Below are 8096 nucleotides of genomic sequence, written 5' to 3'. Positions count from 1 at the left end.
CCAGCCTAAGTCTCTCTGAATGGCAGCACAGCCTTCTGGTGTGTCAGCCACTCCTCCCAGCTTAGTGTCATCAGCAAACTTGCTGAGGGTACATTCTATACCCTCATCCAGGTCGTTGATGAAGATGTTGAACAACACCGGTCCCAGTACCGACCCCTGAGGGACTCCACTAGTCACACACCTCCAACCAGATTGTGCCCCATTGACTACAACTCACTGACTCCTTCCTTTCAACCAGTTCCTAATCCACCTCACTACCTGATCACCAAACCCATACTTGATCAACTTACCTACAAGGATGCTGTGGGAGACGGTGTCAAATGCTTTACTGAAATCAACACATCTACTGCTCTACCATCATCTATCCACCTAGTAATTTCCTCATAGAAGGCTATGAGGTTAGTCAAACATGATTTACCCTTGATAAAGCCATGCTGACTGCTCCTTATGACCCCCAAGTCCTTGATATGCCTAGAGATAGTGACAAGAACAAATTGTTCCATCACCTTTCCAGGGATCGTCTGGAACGTTCATCTTAAACACTGAACAAAAATTCTGAAAAAGCCATAGCAAATTTTCTACAAGTTCTCTCTGAGTAGGGGTTGGAGTCCTCTCAAAGCTCTACTAGGCAGGATCAGCACGCTGAAGTTTGTTAATGTGGAAAGATCTACATTAAAAGCTGTGGCAAAAAAAAAAGTCTGCATTCTCTCCCAGAGCACAGAACTAACCTTAGGATCCCTTTTTCTACATTGCTTTTAACTTTAGATATTAGCTCTGGGAGTGCTGTGACAATGTGTGTGTGTTTATCCCCTGTTAATTGCTTTAACATATTATCATGTTCTACTATTGTTTATTGCTATGTTAGGAAGCAGAAAATTACATTTTGCTTTTATTGTGCAATTACATGCTAAAGTTTCAATTTGTTATGTTTTTAATAGCAGCTTTCTCACAGTTATTTTAAAATAGAAAAGTTACCTCATTTACTTGTTTAGTTTAATGATCTGTCTATGGAGAAAAAATAACTTTGTATCATTCAGAATTATTTCTTTAATATTCAGATAATTTTTCTAGGGATTAGGCCTACCAACTAATGAAATTTTTCTTCTGCTTAGTCATGAAAAAAACCAAACAACTTTCTAATTTTTACCTCTTTGCTAGCAATCTGATCTGTTGGGATGGCTAATTTGCTGTCACTTCCTCCTATACTTCAGTTTATTGTGTTCTTAGTATTTCAAGGAAAGTATTTTTCTGACTGGCATTGCAGTCAATTGAAAAAGTTGGGGTTTTTTTCAGGTTGAGGATCAGATGTAACGTATTGATAGGCAGGGATACAGATTTTTCTATGGGGCTTTATTGATTTTTTTAGTTGTTAGCAGGAAGAAATCAATTTGTTGCAGGTATTCAAAGTTGTTCCTTTTGCTGCCCAGAAAGAACAAAAATATATCATGAACATATACAGCTAGAACAGATTTTGCTGTTTCAACTGGTAGGGTGCACACTTAATGTTAAAATGTTTAGATGAACTACATAGCTCAGAGAAAGCAATTACAAGTAATTTTCTGTCTGTAGGAAGGCCCAGTATGATTAATAGTACTCTTCATACTTGAGCTCTTTTCTGTTGCAAAATTCACTGTCAAAACCCACTTCTGTGTCTCTGGCTAAGATTGTCTTGTGTAAAGCCAAGGAACAGGGATGTATGGTTTGTAGAGCAAGGATTAAATGAGGGAAATTCTGTATCAGGCCTCAGAACCATTAACTCTTCCAGGTTAGAGATGGAGATAGATAGATAGATAGATAGATAGATTAGTTATTCTATAAAATATGTGTGATCCAAAGTTAGAAGTCTTCCCTACAGTTGTGGTCAAAGCATTTCACATGTACCACCTGGCAGGGTTGTTTTGGCTTTCTTTAGTTAAAATAACAATCACTGACAGGGATGAAGGTTTCTTTTTTTGGAAGTAGAAACTTTTTCTAGCTAATGGAGAGGATTCCTTTCAGGAACACAAATATGTACCTTTCATGATGCAAACAACAAAAAAATACTAATGACAGTGTCAAATGTTCGAGTGTGGCAGACCCTGAGGAGAATGTAATTGGTGCTTAGCTACATTCCTCCTGCAAGCTGTGGGAATGTTTTTAACATTGTCTTTGAATGTGGCAGAGAGAAATGACAGGTAGTTATTTTCACTTTTTTTTGTTTCTATAGCAACCCAGTGTTTGCAGTAACAGTCTTACTGTAAGCTCTGTAATCCTCCCCCAGGGCTTCCAGTCTATGTGGTAACTTAATAATTCATGAGCATTAAGCCTGAATTTGCTGGGAAGCAAACTGCGTTGCTGGGAGTTGTTTTCTCGGAGCCAAATTCATTTCCCTCAGATTTGGTGTTCTTTTCTCTAAGATGTCTTTATAAAATACACACTATAAACCAAAGCAGGGTACTTTTCCTCACTTGTTTTTGGAACAGAGGTTACTGCAGATCTGCTGGATAAGGCAACTCATGAAAGAACATTCCCCCTGCTTCCCTCCTCACCTTAAAAAAAAATAAATAAAAGGAAGGAGGGGAAAAAAACACACATTGTGAGCACTTGCCTGAAAAGGAAGATTTTGAATAGTTCATGAATCATTGTACAGACAATATGCAAATTGAAAGTTCAGCAGAGGTGATCTTCCTCCTAGGGGTTCAGGAGTGACCACTGTCGATGACGGATTGCTCAGATCCTGCTGCACCATGGGATCTAGAGCATGCTGTTGGTTTACATTATAAATGGGAATGCAGTTCCTCTCAAGCACTGTATTGTTCTGCAGGTGTGCTTCGACTTAAGCTGAGAACTGAAGACTCTTTCTTCAAGGCACTGGGAGATATTATTACTATCTCAGTCTTGCAGTGCTGGTTCAGTGTATTTCTGCCCTGATCCAGAGTCCCAAGTTAATTCCTGCAAATCCTAGCTTGTACAAACTGTAGTTCAGTTATCTCCTCCTCAAGCCCCTCTCAAACACCAGGAATCTCTTTCTTGGTGTTTCTGTGCTAACTTAGGAATGTTTTGAAACAAGTACTTTTGCTGCTTCTTTTTTGTGTTTTTTTTTCAGCTTTAAGAAAAAATATTTTTAATATACCAGTAATTCCTTACATAATTACATTCACTTGGTAAACAATACTGTCCTTGAAGAGCTTGTACACACAGTGGTAAAAAGAAAGCAGTATCTCATGGTATTGATTAAGTAAACGGCCTATAATGTGGTGTACACAGCAAGACTGCAGTATTTTGAAGGCAAATGTTGGCAAGGTTACTGTTGTCACAGAGAATGACTAGCTCATCCTGAGGTCTATCCTGGCTGCCCGGGGCTTGCAGTGTGGAGAGTTTGTTCTTGAGTTTTATCTGGGACAAAAAATGGTGCTTTTACAGTAATACTTTAAAATGCTAATGATATTCATATGCCAACTCAAATTTTATTCTAGAATTCTTGTCAGGTATATTAGCATTGATTCAGAGACTAGAAGAGATTTTTTCTTTTGTGAAAAATTAAATAATATCCTGCTTATCAACATATCTTTAAGCGTAGGACTGAGTATGATGAAAGGAGGTAAACTGTGCTGGTTGTGCAGGTCTTTGTATGTAGCTATTCCTGTGTGACAGCATTTTCAGGCTGTTGTTCCTGAACTTCTATTGAATGCAGGTAGGGATTTACGTCATACTAGAAGAGTGAGAAAAAGACCTGGGAAGACAGTGAAAGAATGTCAAGGAGTAAAATATAAGTTGTTATTTTTTCTGCTACCATGTGACCCTTTTCACTGTGCACTGGTACATTTGTTGTGGGACCAATAGATGTATTTTAAATAAGGGATCAGTCAAATGTTAGATTTTGAAAACCCAGTGAAAGACAGCTTTAAAGAAAGGTCTGAGGTGTTGGTAAAAATGTTGGGGTTTCCCCCAGGTTTCTGAAAATAAGAAGCACCCTTTCCCTTTTAGTGGCATATTGGAATGGAGAGGGTGAAGGAGGCATTTTTTTCTGGGGAAAATAACTACCAAACCATTATTTAAGGCAAAGGAAAGGTACAAGATGTGAACTTTCTGCTTAAGGGGGTTGATACCCTAGTGTGTCACTGTCTCTGCTTCAGAAAACCAATTTCTCATATATTGTTAAAGAAATTATTTTTTTTAAAGATTGTGCTCTTTATCATCAGTTTCCAGTTAAAAAGGAACATTTGTCTGCAGTCTCTCTACAGACTGCTATTGCTTTGGCACTATGCATCTATTAAAGTTGTACATAAATTGATACACAGTCAGGATTTTTGCCTCACAACCCCACACTAATTAAACTCACCAATGACTTAGTACAAGGGAGCTCACGAATCTATTCCAAGCTCTTTGCCAGGCCTTTTGTTGTCATCTTCACATGTTGTGCAGAAAAAAAGCCTCTCAAACAAACTGCCTCCACGACAAAAACTCCCCACAGGCATAATGCCTCTCATGCTCACCCAACAGTAAATTTTGTCCCTGTTTGCCCCTTCCTTCATGCTGAAAATGTGATGTCCCAAACCACTGACTGCTTCCTTCCTTTTTGCAGAAACAGCTGTCAATTCAGTCTGGTCCTGCTTTTCAGACAGTTAAAGGAAGCCAAGAAGGGAGACACTACTTTGATTATTTTTCTTTCAAGTAAAAGAACAAGAAGCTATTTGACTTGGCATATCAGAGCAATGCTTCTTATGTTTGAGTGGCTTTAGCAATTACTAATCATGCAAGTGATTGTACAACCTGACTTACTGCTGCACAAGAGGTGGTTTCACTAGATGTGAGTTAGCACAGGAGGAGATCTTGCAGTTAGAGTAATTGAAGATTGCTTATAGCATGTGGGAGCAAAAGGAATAAACTGTTGTTTAAAATGCTCTTACTGGTGTGGCACATTTTAGGTCTGAACTTAACAAGTTAAAAATGTTAATTCTTTTCTCTGTTTGGTGCATCTCTTACCTAATTTTATGCAAGAGAGAACTGGTTTTGGTGTGTTTTCAAAATAGCTGAAAAAGAATATTTTTGACAATAGTTTGATCAAGCAGTCAGATTGGATCAAATACTCATACTTCCCCATACCTAATTTCCACCACTTATTTGGCAATTATAACTACAGAATTTTTAATAATTTCCTTATGATTTATTTGAGGTGTTTGGTTTTTTTACCAGAGTACCTTGTATCTGTTTTCTCTAAGCAATTAGAGCATATTATATTATAGTAAGAGTAATGCTTAATGGATGAAAAACACGGGCAATTATTTCCATGTGGCGTTTACTTGGATTTGATATCTTGATTTTACTAAACTGGACTTTAATGCTGTCTAGATCTGTGCATACTCTTGTCTTTGTGCAAGAAATAAGCTTGAGGAACAGACACTGAAGACGGAACTCTTTCAAAGGAAGTAGCTCCCAGATTAAGAAATAAAGTTTCTTGACCCTAAGTCTGTGTATCTTTGTCTAAAAAAGGAGCTATAATTATAGCTGAAGGCAGTGGATCCTCAGATCATTGAAAACAAGGTTATTCTTCCTGGTTTCTGTTGACACAAATAAATTTGAAGTTGCAAAACCGGGAACATCTGACTAACTAGTTCATAATATGGGTCAACTGTATAAAAAAGTTCAAGTCCCATTCCAGGATATACTGATGTTATTGGCACTGGTTAGTGCCACATATTTAGACTAGTGTCTGTGAACTGTTCTTGAACAGTAATACCAAAGATTAGACAGAATGTGGTGTTGAGAAACAAAACTCTTAAGTTCAGGAGAAATGACCTGCAAGGAAAGTTGGAAGAATTTGTGATGGATTTTCTTTTAAGTTTGCTTATTAACACTGCTGATCTTTCATTCTCCTTGTCCTGTCAGTGGGTCTCTCCTTTGACAGAATTCCTCTTCATGTTCCACAGTTCTCAAATGCTGCCATTGCCTTGAAGTCCCCTTAATTATTTAAGTGACACAAGCTGAAGAGGACGCAAGGGAGGAATGGAAATTAAATAAAGGAATTTAAAGGTTGATACTGAAAGTGTACTGGAATAGGAGAACAATTGATGAATAGGCAGGTGAAAAAGATGGTGGTCTGCTTCATTTTTGAAAAGTGCTGGAACATGGGGACAGGAACCACATTTTCTCTGTGGCTGTAACAAGAAAAAGGTGAATTGCAAATTTTAAAATATTTCCACTTGCTAATGGAGTAAAACCTTGCAAGTGGCTATCAAATGAGCCTCCAGAATATCCCTCCTTGGATGTTTTGAAAGCAGCCTAAGCAATACAGCTTCTGGTAATGAATCAAATATAAATAGACTGTCTTGCCTTAAAGACCTTTCAGTCTCTTCTCTGCCATTGTCAGAGGGACAGCCTGCCCAGGTTTCTCTGGCACACAGGATTGTATTCAACTTCAGGTATGAAAATGAAATGCTCATTAGTGCTGAAATAATTTCTCAAAGAAAAAGCTTGGTTGGAAGTTCAAAAATAGAGAACTTACTGGAGATTTAAAATGTAATACATCACGTTATTGTTGAGAGCAATGGAGGTGACTTCACTTTAATGAGCTTTAATTATTAAATTATGTTACATAATGCATATGTATCCATTTTTATGGTACATACATATATTATAAATTACAATAAAGTTCACTCTTTAATAGTAACTCTGCAAATGGCTAGTGAGAATTTTTTTAGCATGACAGTCCAAATTCTTTTCTAGGTTCAATATACCCAGAACTATTACATTCAAAGATCTTGCTTCTATTCTTGAGCTTCACTTTGATGTGAGCTGATACATATCAGCAGAATATTACTGTATGCTTTCTTTATTCTTCCATTGTTTCCCTAAGTATCTACTACTGGGCATTGTTGGAAACAGGATAGTAGGGTAAGAGAGACCCTTCATATGGAGGGAGAGGGCTGTTGTTGCATTTTGTCTATTTTTGACCTTGACTTAGTTTATCTGTTGCCATCATCTGCCTCTGTAATATTGGTTATTAGTATATATTTCCTGTGTTTTTATCCCAGAATTTGAAAATACTCTTAGACAGTGTTTTGTACTTTGTGACTTTGTAACTAGTGTTACAAACTTACATTTTTAGAGCTGTTCATTAAATGGCCTTAAAATAGCAGTAAGTTCTATAAAACAATTCCAGGACTTTTTCTTTCATTTCTTAGCAGCAATAAATTGCTTATTTATTTGGAGATATGTTTAATTACATAATATATTAATGACTGGTACCACTACCCTGTAAGATATTAGGTTTTCTATATGGCGTGCATGACTTGCAGAAGAAAGTGTAACAAAAAAGTCTGCTTTCAGTGCTTAGCCACTACATTTCTAAGCTAAAGGGGGCGTTTTTTTCATGCTTTTAATGGCAGGCAGTGAATAAGCCTTTTGGAGGAAGCTACCAAAGGAAGTAGTGTCCTCTGCATTTTCATATTTTTCAGGCCAAAGCAGTGGATAATACACTGGAAAATGTGTTTTAGTCAAATGAAGGTTACTGGAGTTGATACAATCATACTAGATACAATTGACAGGATCTGTGATATAATGGAAATGTAACTGGAGGTTTAATGATGTACTCTTGCTTTATTTCTCTGAATCTGTAGGAAGAAAATTCTGGTCAATACTTTGGGTGTTGTCACACATGTAGGGAATAAATTACTCATCAGATTTATTTGTGTACATAAATTCTGTGTTTTAAGAAACCATGGGCTACCATCCATAGTAAGGATTAGTAACTTGGCAGTCTGTTTATACACACTGTTCTTACTGGTTCTGTCAATTGAATCTCAATGTGTTTGAATTAGTAAATATATTCTATAAATAGTGTACATTGTAGGAGAATGCTTACTTGGCATTCGTGTTACTTTTAGTGTTGAGGGGAATTTAATGAACTCTGTTTTACCAAAGGCAGTGTTTGTCTTAGCCTTTGCCTGAGGTAGCTGTAATGCGTTCAAATCCTGTGCTTCATATATTCACTTTATTTGAATGTTCTTGGAATCGTGAATGTGCATCAACACGATGTGTTCACATGCGGAGTACTTGCTATTAAAAGTCTTCTGAGCTATTCCATGTAACTTTATCTAGATCAATGAACACTCTTT

General features: G+C 37.2%; 1 protein-coding gene across 1 annotated transcript in view; it reads left to right on the top strand.

Annotated features, from left to right (window-relative positions):
* DOCK3 (dedicator of cytokinesis 3) overlaps positions 1 to 8096 on the top strand; it is a 169673-nt gene that overhangs the window by 73659 nt on the left and 87918 nt on the right. The window lies entirely within an intron of this gene.

The sequence above is a fragment of the Chaetura pelagica genome, unplaced genomic scaffold (assembly GCF_000747805.2).
Source record: "Chaetura pelagica isolate M959 unplaced genomic scaffold, ChaPel_1.0 scaffold24, whole genome shotgun sequence".
NCBI lineage: Eukaryota > Metazoa > Chordata > Aves > Apodiformes > Apodidae > Chaetura > Chaetura pelagica.
This window is presented reverse-complemented; position numbering and strand designations above follow the sequence as displayed.